Here is a 16,158-nt window from a genome sequence, read left to right on the forward strand (position 1 = left end):
TATTTTCATTATGAAGGTAAACATGCTCCTTCTAAAAATTTTGGCAAAGCAGAAGTATATGAAGTGGAGGTCTTCTTTACTTTTTTACCCTCTAGCACCCTGTCCAGAGATCCATTATCGCTATGTGTCCTCCTGATCGTTTTCTATGCAGATACAATCACACAAAAACATTTATAATATATAAGTTGATTTATAATAAAGATATATATACGAAATATATCTTGAACACCTGTGAAAAAATGCATGACCATCTTACCCATGTTCTTCAACAATGAGTAGTAAAGTTGATGTTTCCTTATGACTTAGGTGTACCTACAATAACACCTATCATTATACAATAACAATTTAGAACCTACTACTTCCTAAAATTCTGTGATGCTCTCCCAAACTGTTTGGTTGGTAAAAGTTTTTCTTCTACTAATGATAGCACTATTTTGTTTTGTTCTGTTTGGGGTTTTTTTTTTGTTTGTTTGTTTGTTTTTTGGTTCCCTAATGGCTGGTTTTAACATGTCCAAACCCCCTCCTTAGCTGTCAGTTAGTACATTTTGCTACTATCCATTTGTTTCTTTCCTCCTAATTTGCCACCTCTAATTTGTTATATGTTAACAAATTAGATTACCAGGCTTGCTGGGGATCTGCATAAATTGAGGGGAAACGTCTAAGAGAGGTCTTCAGAGGCTCTCCTCTTAAATGAGGTATGTGTACCTTTGGTCATGGGCTCTGTGATTTGAGAGTTTCCTTGCCAAAAAGCTCCATGACAGGTTGCTGACAGGTGAGACCAGCCAACATGACCAAGACGGTGTCTTAGTGAGTGTCCCTAGTATAAGGCTTGGTTCCAAATTGGGGAGTATCTGTGCTTGGCTGAGACTCAAATAATTCAACACTGATCTAAAAAAAAAACTTACAAAAACAACAACAAAAATAAACTGTCTAACAGCTACAGGGTTGCTTAAATGTTGAAGTCATGTGGATTGTGAAAGTAACTAAGAACCATTGACTTCAACATTCAGACATATTAAAGGCAAAAGAAAATAAAGGGGTGGGGGTAGGGGGAGAAAGCCCTGTCTGTAACTTTGAGCTGCCTCCTTTTTTTAAATGGAAAAATTGTTACAAATGGGTTCTTCAGCATATGTTATTAATTTCATTATCCTGGCTTTTTGCCAGCTAAGCATCAAGCCCTGGTTTTTGTGATTTCAGTTGCAACTACTAAAACTCATGTGGGCATTAACAGAAACAGACAAGAGAACTTTTTTCCCCCCCCAAATCAGCTCCAAGTGACTATATGAAAGGCTTTTATTTCATAAAACTAGTTAGAACATTTGTTTTTGTTGATGAGAAGAATTATGCCTTTCTAAAATATAGTATTCCCAGCCTACATCAACCTTATTTGAAGGACTTTGAGTGAATTATTTGTACTGACAGATAAAACACATTTAAGTAATAATTTAAAATGTCTAATATTTTGTAAATGTTTCTATAATTTTTACTTCTTATTTTTTAATGCACTACATAGTTTAAAAAAAAATAAAAGACTATGGCCAAAAAAAGCTTTTCTTCTAAATGAAGAAATGGTGATAAAACTCAGCAAACAGAATGGCAAATTTAGCATTACAAATGTTTCATGAAGTATTCTTTATTAAACCTTTAGAGATAGTATAATTCTGTTATGAAAAGTCATTGTCCAAGTCACAAAAAATAGTCCAGAATTAGTATCCTCCTTCCTCTTCAAGCTGACATTTACTGAAGCTAATTATAAGCCAGGCACATTAATAATACCATTTGCTGTTTATTTAGCACTCATGATGTACCTTGAAATGTTTTAAGTATTTTCTACATGCACCTTTTAAAGAGATCCCTATAAATTTTTGACCCAGGTATTTCCATTCCCAATTACAAATGTTTACAAATGAGAAACTGAAATCAGAGAGAGTAAGTATGTCTTGCTCAAGGTCATATTGCTAATAAATGTGAATGGAGAATTCAAATTCATGAGAGCATCTGACTCTTAAAAACCATGGTGACCAACTGTCCCAGTTTGCCTGTGACTAAGGGCTACATGGGAGGAACGATTTGGGGTCCTACAACTGGAAAATTCCTAGATGATCAGAGGTGATTTAGCCCAATTAGATCTTGCTGTTTTACCTATTCTGCTAGCCCCTTACCTTGTTCTGCCCTTCCCCTAGAGCTCTCTTGCTTCAAAGCCCATCCATTGCCTGAATTTTGCATTCTTTATTTCTTTTTTCAGTCATAAGCAATAGTCCCTATAGTACTTTATATTTTTAATTTTTAAAATCCTCCTAAGGGATCCAGACATTTGGAATTGATACATTCATTTCACAGAGGCATTCATTTATCTATTCAGCAATGTTTACTGAATGTCCTCCAGGTACCAGGTCCAGGAGTGACAATGCTAAATAAGACAAAGTCTCATTGTTGCAGAGCTTACACAGACATGAAAGGGGACAGAGAAGAAACAAATAAGTACACTGTACAACTGCTGATGATAGAACGTTGTGAATCCAGGCAAGGAAAGTAGGGGGTGGTCATGTTTTGTTGTTTCCTACCTTGTAGTCAGGAAAGTATGAGCAGTGTTGAGACAGGAGGGAACTTGAGATGAAGGTCATGGGCTACAGCTGAGAAAGTGAAGGGAGCGGTCCATCAGGTAAGACCTCTAAGGAGGTGCTAAATAAAATTGTTGGAGGGGCTGTTGGGTATGAATGTGAGCTTCCTCATTTTTTTTTTTCCTTTCCCTTCCTCTGTACTGAAAGCATAAAAGCAGACCACACAATTTTGAAAATTCTTCATGAAATCTACTTTGTAATTTGGCTCTGGTGCCAAGGGCCATCAGGGAGGGTTAAGACTGGGTACAGAGAAGGAACTATCAGGTGATGCAAAGAATTACACCCTAAGTTTCATGTTGCCAATTTTTATCCTGATTCACAGTATACAGCCTGGGATCGGCAAAACACAAACATTCAAGTTGAAGATTCTAGACCAGCCAAATTAAATTCATCATGTATTGGTGCTAAGTTCTCTCAGGTTTTTTGGGTCTATGGTCTTAGTCGAGCGGAGGTAAAAACAATAATGACAAGGACCATGTGAATGTCTTACCTTTGAACGATGACCGAAAGATCTCAGTGCCCTTTCCTTAGCTCTATCACTTATTCACAAAACACAGTGGGGAGGAAGGGAGATAACACCACTATTTTATATATAATGAGGATGGAGGTTCACACAACTAAAAATCAGGTGGTTTGTTGGAAGTCATATTTGCAGAAAGTGGTGGAGTCTGGACTAGAACACAGATTTTATTCTTAGGTCAGTGGTCTGCATATCACTTTGAAGGGATGACACTATTGGAAATGTACACTAAGGGAAGCACCTGTCTTTTTTTGGCAATATCAAGCACATCTCACTATAAAGCCAAAGTACCCAACCCATTCTTCTGCTTCAGAAGTTCTGTGCTCATTCTAGAAGTTCTTTTATTGGCCTGAGAAATGAAAGGACAAGTTTTTTATCTCACTGTGGACACCTTCCTTCTTGCCATCTTTAGATTCCCATTACTCTTTCTTCCAGAGTCTATTTAGTCTGTATGAAAGTCTATATGAAAGTCAATATGAAAATCTATATGAAAGTTCTAGCAACCATTTTTTCTCCCACTCTTGCATAGGAAAAATGTAAACTTAAATATTTCAAACACACTGATCTCAATTTAGAAAAGTATGTTACCCTCTGTTTTCCCCCAGTATTTCTCCCTTTATTCACATGCTCAAATCTCTCAATCTGTGTCATTCTAACCCCTCTTCAAATTACTTCTCAATTCGTCTGATTTTTACAGCCAAGTTTCTTTTTAAAATTTTATCCTCTATTTTCTTTCTTCCTCACCTGTTCTCCCTTTAATCGATCATTCAATATTGTTATGATTGCTGACACATTAATTTACTCCTCTCCATCCTTTGAGGAGGCCAGAATTGCAGCTCTCCACATCTCTTGCATTGAACTCAGCCCCCCAAGTGGTCACCAGTTTCTTTCTAATGCAATCTGTCCTCACATTGCTGCAGAGTGAGCTCCCCAGGCCAAACTGATGGTTACAGTCTCCGATGCAGAGAAGCCTCTGTTGACTTCTCATGACCTGTAATACGCACTCCAAATTCCTTAGCTCAGCACAGAAGACTCACCACAAGCTAATCCAAACCTCTTTTTTCTAGCTTTGTTTCCTGTTGTTCTTCCTTCTCTCATAGCTCCACACAGGTGTAAATGCTATTCCCTGTGCCTGGGAAATGCATCCATCCACTCACACCCCAGAGCAAAGGCCACCTTCTCCATCCCCCATGTGATTCCAAAGGACTTGGATTATACCCCCTTTCAGCAGTTCTTACCATATGGTGATACTGTTTTTCTCTTTATGCGTTTCTTCTCCCTGACTGTTTTCTTTGGCTCACTGCCTGGCACATAGTAGGCTCTTCATCAGCTTTTCAGTGAATATTGATACGAATAAAGAAATGAATGAATGGAGCCAGGGAATTGGGGAAATTTGCTACGTAAATATCCATACATCAACCCTTCTTTTAACCACAAGAATAAAGAAGTTCAACTTTACAATAACTAACCTACATGAAAGTGTGTGTGTGTGTGTGTACACATTTACCTTAGTAACTATTCCCTAAGTGTATTTCAACTACTGTAGTTTTAACAGCTGCCATATATGTAAATATTGCAATAAATTTAAGGTTGCAGTTTTATGGCATTGAAGTGAAAATGAAAAATTCCAGTGAAACACTAGACGGCAACAGTATCATAGAGGCTAAACATTACAGATCATATCACAAGATGTAAAACTATATGAAGCAGTGAACCTTTTTTGACCTCTGACAAAAATGCTCCACTAAGGGACTAATAACACATAGTTTTTATAATTAAAAGATAGAAATATATCACAAACTTTGGATTTTAGTAAATTCTCCATTAAAATAAAATCAGCAAAACTAAATATCCAGTAATAGGTGAATTTTATTACCCTCTATTCTTTTAACTTTCTAATTTGTCTATTATAGCCATATGTTATTTTAGTAATGGGAAAACAAAATAAAAAATAGAGTACTTACATAACTGCAGACTCCTTAGGTCAAAGAAAAGTTAATTAATGGCTAGATGTAATTTTAGCTACTTATATTTGATACTATAATTTTATCATTATTACATCTAATTTTTTATCTTCTTTTTAAAATAAGATAGTTCCTTCTGATTTTTAAAAAGTAAGCTTTGTTTCCAAAGCAGTTTTAGGTTTATAACAAAAGTAAGAAGAAGGTACAGAAATTTCATTTACATCATTCAGATTTTAATTAAAGCAGATTAAATTCCTTTATATGGGTGAACCTCATCCAATTAGTTGAAGGGCTTAAGAGAAAAGACTGAGGTCCTCAGAAGAGAAAAGAGTTTTGCTTCCAGACTGCCTCCATACTCAAGACTGCAACAACAACCCTTCCTTGGATTTTCAGTCTCCAGCCTGCCCTAAAGATGTTCAACTTGATAGCCTCACATGCATGTGAGCTAATTCCTTAGAAGGTCTATATCTATCTGTCAATCAATGACTTGATTAATAGGTAGATGGTTGATAGATCTCTATCCTACTGGTTCTCTTTGTCTGGACAACTTTAATACATCTCTTCTTCAGTAAGAACTTCCCTGGGGTGCCTGGGTGGCTTAGTGGGTTAAAGCCTTTGCCTTCAGCTCAGGTCATGATCCCAGGGTCCTGGGATCGAGAGCCCCGCATTGGGCTCTCTGCTCGGCAGGGAGCCTGCTTCCTCCTCTCTCTCTGCCTGCTTCTCTGCCTGCTTGTGATCTCCATCTGTCAAATAAATAAAATCTTAAAAAAAAAATAAATAAGAATTTCCCTGACAAACCCCTGATCACTATCAAATTTATTTTCTTCGCTCTATATATCACTTTCTAGAATAACTTGTCTGTTTATTTGTTCATATACATGTTTGTTTCTTATCTGTTCTCCTTCTGGTCCCATGAGAATATTAAGTCCTGTAAGAGCACACACCTGGCCTGCCTTGTTAAATACTCCATCACCACCTCCTAGTAAAACATTCAGCACAAAGGAGGCATTTTAAAAAAGGTTTGTTCAATGAGTAGTTCTTAGAAGTGTAATTAGGGATCAAAAAGATACATGTAAAGAATTTAAAACTCTTACTACCTTTAATGTCTTATAGAAAGCTTGTAGCAACTAAAGCTACCGATATCAGTATCAGACTGACTCTCAATATTTCTTCCTTTACATCATAAGTGTTTGTTTTGGAAAAGTTCTGATAACTTCTTAACCATCCTCTATTGCTTACAAGTCCATTACTAGAAAGAAAATCCTTAGATTAGAAAATGTGATGCACAGACATGGCCCACAGAATTATAAGAACACCCCTTTACTTTTCTCCTGAATGACCAACTGTGCATACAAAGGCTATTGCTGAAGGATTTTAGAAAACTATCCCTTTTCCATCATCTTAGTTTTTTGTTTTGTTTTTTTTGTTGTTGTTGTTGTTGTTGTTTCCTCTCCATCATAGTCTTGAGGTCAGGAAGGGATCCTACTCCAAAGAATCATGATCCTGCTGAACAAAGATGGGATGGAAAAAAATGATTCCTCCAGGCCAAGTATCACATTGAAACATCAACCTGGAATAAACTTGCTCATGTAAGATAGCACTTGCGCTGTTTCTTTCTTCTCCTTGACCAATTCTTCTATCATCCTTAGACTGGGAACTCACAAGGAAGTTTGTGTAACAAAAGCCCTCTAGTGAGGGATGGTCTAGGGGGAGGGTAGGTTATGCATGAAATCCCATTGTACTTTCTTTAACTCCTACCCCACTAGTCTGTGCGTCATTGTGTTATCTTATTTTAAGTTGATATATAGTGGAAATGTATTTGGCAGTGAGGGTAAACATGTGTTTTTTGTTTTTATTAGTCACATGTATATTCCTTGTCAATGAATTCTATCTACAAGCTTTAGTCCATTTTCCTATTGGCAAATTTTTTTTTCTCCCATAGTGGTTACTTCCTTTTTTTCTATAATCTGGGCTCAGATTACTATTTATATAAATTATTTCTTTTTGTAGTTTTATTTCTTGACATTTATAACATATCTGAAATTCATTTAGTTGTAATATTAAGACCTAGTTTATTTAACCCACTTGCACAGAATCATTCATTAAATTTCTTCCTGTGTGGTTTACTTTTTTAATTTTAGGGTTTTTTTTTTTTAACAATTTTATTTATTTATTTGACAGAGAGAAACACAGTGAGAGAGGGAACACAAGCAGGGGGAGCGTGAGGGGGTGAGGGAGAAGCAGGTTTCCACGGAGCAGAAAACCCAATGCAGGGATTGATCCCAGGAGCCTGGGATAATGACCTGAGCCTAAGGCAGACACTTAACGACTGAGTCACCCAAGTGCCCCTAATTTTAGTTTTATTAAATTATTTCATTTGGTTTGCTAACATTATTTTTGCTTATTTTTATTTGTGATAGAAACTATGCCATGTAGAGAATGCTTACAAGGAGAAAGGGGAACCCTCCTACACTGTTGGTGGGAATGCAAGCTGGTGCAACCACTCTGGAAAACAGAATGGAGGTTCCTCAAAAAGTTGAAAATAGAGCTACTCTGTGACCCAACAATTGCACTACTGGGTATTTACCCTAAAGATACAAATGTAGTGATCTGAAGGGGCACGTGCACCTGAATGTTTATAGCAGCAATGTCCACAATAGCCAAACTATGGAAAGAACCTAGATGTCCATCAACAGATGAATGGATAAAGAAGATGTGGTATGTATATACAATGGAGTACTATGCAGCCATCAAAATAAATGAAATCTTGCCATTTGCAACAATGTGGATGGAACTAGAGGGTATTATGCTTAGGTAAATAAGTCAGTCGGAGAAAGACAACTATCATATAATCTCCCAGATATGAGGAAATCGAGAACGAGCATGGGGGGATTGGGGGGTAGGAGAAGAATAAATGAAACAAGATGGGATTGGGAGGGAGACAAACCATAAGAGACTCTTAATCTCACAAATCAAACTGAGGGTTGCGGGGGTGGAGGGGGGTAGGGAGAGAGTGGTCGGGTTATGGACATTGGGGAAGGTATATGCTATAGTGAGTGCTGTGAAGTATAAACCTGGCGATTCACAGACCTGTACCCTGGGGCTAATTATACATTATATGTTAATAAAAAGAAAAAAGTTTAAAAAAAAAAAGAAAATGCTTACAATTATTGAGATTTGTTTCTAGATTTTTTTTTCTATATCTTTGATCTGCTTTTTGATTCTTGAACCTCTGTATTGTGTTTTTAGTAGCAAGCAGAGTATGTCCTCCAGCATTCTTCTTTTTCAAAAATGTCTTTAATTTCTTGCTTTTTTATTCTTATGGATGCTTATGAATTCAAGCAAATCTGACTAGGGTTTATGTTATTAATAATGCCATGACCATAACCTAAGTTGAGAAAAATTGCCATCTTTATAATACTAGGGCTCTCATCTATCAACAGCAGTAGAAAGATTACTACTCTTTATTAAAGTAATCATAGTAAAGAGGTTAAAAGACAAGGATGATCAGCTCAAAACTACTGAGAAAATATTAGATAAATGCCCACTTTCTAGATTCAAGGCCAAAATGCCAGTCTCGCCATTTCCCACCTGTATGCACCGTTGCATACGGGTGGGAAATGGGGAGACTTAGTGCACTCTTTGTGATGAGAAAGATTATACCTTCTTTCAAATCTTACATCTATACAATGTAGATTCAGATCACTTATGCAAACTCTCCACAGTATCCCTAACATTGTACTCCTGGAAAATGCATTTTAGCTTCCATTTGAAGGGCACAGAAAGCATCATATATTTTATAACATAGGCAGGAGATTATGAAAGGGAGAAGGAAAATGATCAAATTCAGCTAATTTTATGACTCTCTTCCTTATACAGAGGGTAAACTAAAGCTAAAAGCTCTCAGATTGTATGGGCCAATTCTCTCCCTGATCCTGGAGAGTTAAAGGTTGCATGTTCCCCCATGTAAGGCTTGCTTCATGAAGAAACCACAGTGAATCTGTTATGTGAGAGCTCTTATTTCAGGATGTTGCTGCAAGAATTCCTTAGAGTTTTTCCTCTAACCTTGAGCAATCCCTCTACATGTCATTTACCAGTCACACACAACAATACATAATCATACATTTCAAAAAGTTTTCTTTATCTTCAATTAGATTATGAAACAGTATTTTTCCAAAAATGTTCTTAGTAATTCTTCCCCCTAAGGTTTATAATTATTGCCTATATTTATGACTGATGGACAACCAGAATTCTTGTATTAAGTGAATATCTTAGTGGACTTCAGCTCTGGCCATTCTGTGCAAGTGCTAGCATGAATACCTGATTTTTATTTGATTACTTACAAAGGGCTGGACTGTGGGCCTGAGCTTCCCAGTGCATTTTTTCTTTTTTATTGGATGTTTTGGAAATATTAAAAGAAAAAAAGATAAAGCATAGAAATTAAGGAAAATGTGACAACTAATGAAAATATAGGAGTTTTAAATCTGACTATTCCCCAAATATTAATTTCTTATAACCAGTCTCCTACTCACTAAAGAAAAATTACTTCCTTGGCTCCTAGCAAAAGATTCAATATTAGGAAATGTTATATAGTGACGTAAGTACTGGACTTTTTCAGAATAACAAAATGTTTTTCTCAAATGGGATTAATGACTATAAAATTCATTGGATAATGACAATCCTTTTCCCTTCTACTCTTGAGATAGTATAGTAATCGCAACACTTTCAATCTAAGAAATGGCTATATCTACTTGTTTGATCATGTTTTGTGATTATACCACATAATTTCCATGCCTGCCTGTAAAGAACAGCATATTGAGTTGAGAATTATTAATTTTGAGAAAAGCAGTGTATACTATCGCTAGTTTTCCTTTCAAATATGAGATTAAAATCTTTAGAGCCTTCTAGAGGTAATTGTTATCAACAAGGAATTCTTACATTAGCATATAGGTACATTTATAATTTTGATAAATTAAGAACATCATAAAGTTCACGCTGTATACTAAATATATGAGTTGTGTTCTAAAGTCTCTTAATCGCAGGATCAAGTCAAGACTTCAAACATGAAAATTAATCTAGTACAAATTACTACTTGGGAGTTAGTATGTTATGGGATTCTACCACCATTCTCTGTGCTTTGACTGGAAGGCCCCTTAGGGGCCAAGGATAGGGCTAGGAGAACACTGCATAATAATTGGGTAAAGGATTAGAAAAGGTGGCATTTAGAATACACTCACACCCTATCTCTTTCAATTAAGTCAGGAATTTTAGGGCATTTTTAGAAACAGTAAATTTTACGTAAAATATTTAAATAATAGCAAATATTGAAGAAAAAACTATACATTCACGTTCTGAAAAAAAATAGTTCAAATCATGTTTAAAGTGCTTGTGTCCACACACAAAGATAAATAGATTTAAGACACTAAATATCATCAACTTTTTGTAAAGTGATTAGGTTCCACCTCTAATAAAGGGGAATAATTGGGAGAAGGGGGTGGGATTATGGACATTGGGGAGGGTATGTGTTTTGGTGAGTGCTGTGAAGTGTGTAAATCTGGTGATTCACAGACCTGTACCACTGGGGATAAAAACACATGTTTATAAAAAATAAAAAATTTAAAAAAAAGGGGGGGAATAAGGTCTCTGTGGCATTTTTTATATTTTTATTTTTATTTTTAAGATTGTTATTTGATTTATATGATAGAGAGACACAGAGAGAGAGGGAACACAGCAGGAGGAGTGGGAGAGGGAGAAGCAGACTCCCTGCTGAGCAGGGAGCCTGACGCAAGGCTCGATCCCAGCACCCCAAGATCATGACCCAAACTGAAGGCAGATGTCTAATGACTGACCACCCAGGTGCCCCTCTGTGGTATTTTTTAAGTGAACAAACCTATTTTTGTAAAACATGAAAAAAGTCTTTATAAGCAATAACAAGGGAATCTGGTATATATAACATCAACATTCATTTATTTGTTTTATTTTATTTATTTTATTTTTTATCTTATTTTATTGTAGTTATTTTTATTTTATTTATCTTATTTATCTTTATTACTAATACAATACATACCAGATAATGATTAAACAAAAAAAATGTCAGTGGTTCTTATTGCTTACTAGATCTGTGGTTCTCAACCATAGCTGCTTCACCTAGAAAACTTTTTAAAAATGATTGTACATGAACAGCTCCCCTGATTTACAATTAAATCAATATCTCTGGGAGGTGGAGCCCAGGTATTGGAGGCTTTTATGGAAGTTTCCCAGGTGAATCCAATGAGTGGCTAACTGAGATTAAGTGTCAGATGCCTATATCTGGCAATCAAGGCCTTAGCTGCTCAAGCCTTGACTCTTATTATTTTCCTCTACAACTTGTGTTTACTCAAAATGATGTAATAACTATAATTGCTTTGTATTTTCCATTCTTTCTACGTATCTTTGTTAATACTGTTCCTTCCTTAGACTCACATATCTCCTACCAAAGTCTAACCACTTTCAAGGTCCTTATATCAAACAAATAATTTTTGAGCACCTGCATGTTCAGCTTTACCATTCTATGATAGTATATTTACATTGCATGCAATAATGCACTTCACAGCCAAGTGGTAATGTGGGTAACTTAAAATGTAAGAATAAGATGGGGCTGGGATAACAGACACAGAAGTTATTATGAAAACACATTGTAAGAGCATCTTGTCCAGACTTAAGTAGTCCCAGAAAGCTTCCAAGAGGTTGAGCCTTAAGACATGAGTGGAAGTCAGCTAAAATAGGAAAAACAAGGTCCAGAAGAAGGAAAAACATGTGTAGTGTCTTGAAATTAAGAGAAAGCATGGAGTATGGAGTATGGGCTAGAGTATGGAGTGCGAGATGGGAAATAGTACACAAGTCTAGAGAGAAAACCAGAGGTCAGATTATTTGGAGTGTATCAGTATGTGTTAAGATCTTGGACCTCAATTCAAGAACAATGGTGAGCCAGGGAAAAACTTAGACAGTAGATGCAGTTTATAAAGATCAAGTTTGTGGAAGCAAAATGGATGGGGTGGGGGTAGACTGGAGACATGGAAACCAGTTAGAAGGTTATTGCAGTAATTCGAGATGGGAGATTCCAGTGTTTGGGCTGGGGTAGTTGGTAGATTGAGCTGAGGCGCTGTCTGGCACCCAGTTGGACATGCAGAGTTGCTCTTTGTAGGAAACTCTCTAGAAAGTGGAACATAAAGTTTTCAGAGTCTTCTGAATAGAGGTGGCAGTTGAAGTCATAGAAGAAGAAGAGTTTTCCAAACAGAAGTTGGAAGAGGGTTAAGAACAGAATCATAGGAAGCTCTGACTTATAAGGGAAGGATCAAGAAGAGGCATGAGATCAAAAGCAAAGTACTGAAGGGAACCAGGAATTGACAAAGACATCAAGTATCAATGTATTAAATAAGAAAATAAGACAAGCTTCCCAAAATTCTTGACAAACTTGCCTGCAAGTAGCAGAGGCATCTCTTCTTGTACTATATTGTATATTTATGTGAAATTGGAGAATTGGTTAACTTAATTTTGCATATTTCATCTTAAGCAGGTAGAAGTTGAGTTCAGTATAATTATACTGTACTGTATAATTAGAAAAAAAGGAAAATTTTGAATTTTAATATAATAACTACAAAAAGAGGATGTAGAAGGAGATAATGGCAAGAAAATAAAAGTGCGGTCTTAATCAATTGTCTTAACAATTGATTGAGATGAAGAACAGCAAACATATTCTCTAGTTTTTAAAGATGGCACTATAAGGTAAGAGCTATCCCTCTCCCAGCTAGGACAGATCACAGGTGCGCAGATACTGTATGATCTCCCCTCTACAAAGCTCTTCAAAATTGTAATTAAATGTAATTAGGTTATTAGTTAATTAAAGTCTGCCTCCTTCCCAGGCTGGAATATAAACATCTAAAAGTCAAGGACTGAGTCTGTATCTGCATTTGCCAGAAAGATATCTGGTATGTGAAACAAGCTTATTAAATAGTTACTGGCTACATGAAGGAGGAGACAGAAGTCTATAGGAAAGTGCTGAAAGAGAAAACTTAAGAGGAGGGGAGGAGAGATATGGGAAGTGTAGCCCAGCATGCAGGAATCAACATTGTTAAAATTCAAAAAAGCTAATCAGAGGGTGGACAGATGCTCTGGTTTGCCTAGGACCGTCTTAGTTGTCTGTTATCCTAGTGTAATGATTAAAACTCCCTCATTTCATTCTCAAAATGTGTCCATTCATATGACAAATAATATGAACACCTTAACTAGACATTTGGGTGGACTATTAGGTTAAAAAAATTACAATAAAATAAAATATACATTAAAATAATACAAGTCTCCTTATATTTCATTCAGGATAAAGGTTCATGGTAAGTAAATTATGACAAATAGAAATTAGCATAACCCACCAATTGTTTATAAAACTTAAGATGTGTTAGACTTCAATGATAATGTCTTCATTCGGCTAATGACTATCATCATTGGTTTATTGCAAGAATATAAAACTGCTCATAGAGTCCTGTTTTTATTTTCCCTTATCCTATTTTCCTCGTGACACAGTGGAATTTTTAGGACCCTAACTCTGCTTTCATTGGAAGACACCACCACAATGTAAGGCTACTTCAAACAGCTGTGTGTAAACTCCGTTCTTCAACATCAACCGCCTAAATCTGCAAAGCCTTTGGAATTCTTAAGATCAAAGCATCTTTTAACTGTACATTTCTATTATTAATCTGGATATGAATTTAAAAGTTGGCCTGGTGGGTAGAATTGAATTGCCCTGCTGATTTTATTAAGCTGATCAAACTTCACTAACTTGTTACAATTCTTTTCTATCTACTATTCAGGATAAACAGATGCTCAAGCTAATCCCGGAAAATACCAAGTAATAACTTTTCATTTCAGTGCGGGCCATGGCAGACACAGGTGAGGACAGTTAAGCAGTTGCAGGGTATCCCGCTGTTCAAAGCAGCCAGCAATCTCTCTAGAATTCCATTATTACTGCAGCTGATGCCCCAGTTGGGTGAATAGTTGGAATTTTTCCTTCCTGGGAGATGCTATAAATTTGTCTTATTCTTTTTATATCCGTAATATCTGGTACAAAGTAGCTGTTCACAATCCAATATTGAGTAATGATACATGGGCAAGATATTTGGCTCTGTTTTTGTGTGGTTTAGCAAGTTTTTTACACAGTGGAGCAAAATTTAGATAGCACACACAGATCATTTAAAAATATTTATTGAACTGTTAAGATTTTTATCCACCTAGTTCCCTGAAAAGAATTTGGGAGCTCTGGTAATGAAAGTTATTTCTCAGTTGTTTTAAGAAGTAAATGAGGCTATAATTTTTGAATATAGTTCTTGGTCTGACAAATTTTAATCATCATCATCATCATCATTGTTATCGTCGTCGTCACAGTAATTATTCCAACACTAAGAAATAAATGACCCCATAGTGAAGGAGTTGCATAGAGGTCATTGCAGCAATATAATAAAAAATAACTCTGTCCATTTTCAAATTGTTTGGCCAGACCTCAACCCTGGTATTATCCTGTTTACGGACTATCATGCCTTCAACCATTGTGTCTCGGTTAACTCAGTTCTGTTCCTGGTTCTATTAACTCACTACTTTTGTGAGTACAGAGAAGTCGCGCAATTTACTGAGCCTCATTTTTTTTAAATCCGTAAAATGTTACCATTGTCTGTTCCTCTGTGCTCCCATAAGACCTTATAGTTACCTCAGTTATTAGAACCTTACAGTTACCTCTGTTATTAGAGTTGTGTCAAGTGCTATTCTAATCTTCTTACTTCTATTAACTCATTTAATCTTTACAAATATGACGTAAGTTTTCCCCATTTCCCCTCTCCCTTCTTTCCTTCTTCCTTCTTTTCCTCACTTTGTTCATAGCAAATGTAAGCCCCTTTAGAAAGTCACACAGTTAGTAAGAAAGAGTCAGAATTTGAACTCAAGCAGTTTGGTGCCAGAATCTAAACTCTAATCACTATTTTCCACTTCATTTTATTTTACTTCATTTTAATTAAATGAGTACACATCTCTCTTCATCACTAGAATAAGAGCTCCTTATGGTCAACTACTGAAGTTTGTTAATTTTTTCTCTTCCTCATCCTCCAATATTTTGTTAGCTCCTAGCACATAGTGAAGGGGCCAAACACTTTTGGACAAACCCTTTTGTCAAATGCATGGATGAGAATTTGCCTTCCCATCTCAAAGGGATTTAACTCCTGTGATTAGGTTATGTTGAATTGCAAAGGTGAACGAATTTTGCAGATAAATTAAGGCACTTAATCAACTGGCTTTGAGTTCATCAAAAGAGAGATTACCTTAAGTGAGCCTGACTTCAGCAGATGAGCCCTTTGAAAGAGACTCAAAGCAGCGGTTGAGACTTCCTGTTGGCCTTAAAGGAGTAAACTACCATGATGTGCAAAGGAATCTCGTGACAGGAAATGGCAGATGGTCTCTAGGAGCTGAAGGCTTCTAGAATTCAGTGAATTCCAGAATTCACTGAATTCTGCCACCAACCATGATTTGGAAGAGAGCCCTGAGCCTTCGACAAAATTGGAGCCGTGACTGATGGTTTGAGATTAGCCCGGAGAGACCCTAGGCAAACGGCCTAGCTAAACCCATGGCCAGACTCTTGACCAGTGGAAACTGTGTGATAATGAATGTGTATTGCTTTCAGTTGCTGAATTTGCCATAATTTGTTGTGAACAAAAGGGAACTCACCCAGGGCACTCTAACATTAGAGTTTTGTTTTATTAAGCTGATCAAATTTCAAACTTGTTGAATCAAACTGATTCAAACTTGTTGAATTCCTAGAATTTGTAGGCTATAGTGGCTGGAACACAAAGCAGAAGATAGAAGGCAAGGGCTCAGAGTGATTTAGCTAGAATAAAACATGCTTGTTGGAAATCTGTTCATACTTCTCCTACCCCCAACTCTGCTTTGGACATCAAGCACTGGGAAATCAGTTATTCCTACTCCCCAGTACACGGCATCCATCATCATCGGTCTGCACATGTTTCCTTCTTGTTTT

General features: G+C 36.5%; 1 long non-coding RNA gene across 1 annotated transcript; it reads right to left on the reverse strand.

The window, feature by feature from the left end:
• Positions 1-2,468: 2,468 nt before the first annotated feature.
• LOC116587773 lies at positions 2,469-15,534 on the reverse strand. Its single transcript, XR_004284636.1, has 3 exons — positions 15,446-15,534; positions 4,380-4,471; positions 2,469-2,633 (listed from the first exon to the last, which is right to left on the reverse strand). It is a non-coding gene; the product is annotated as an uncharacterized LOC116587773 (long non-coding RNA).
• Between the last annotated feature and the right edge of the window lie 624 nt (positions 15,535-16,158).

Source organism: Mustela erminea, chromosome 4, assembly GCF_009829155.1.
Source record: "Mustela erminea isolate mMusErm1 chromosome 4, mMusErm1.Pri, whole genome shotgun sequence".
Lineage (NCBI taxonomy): Eukaryota > Metazoa > Chordata > Mammalia > Carnivora > Mustelidae > Mustela > Mustela erminea.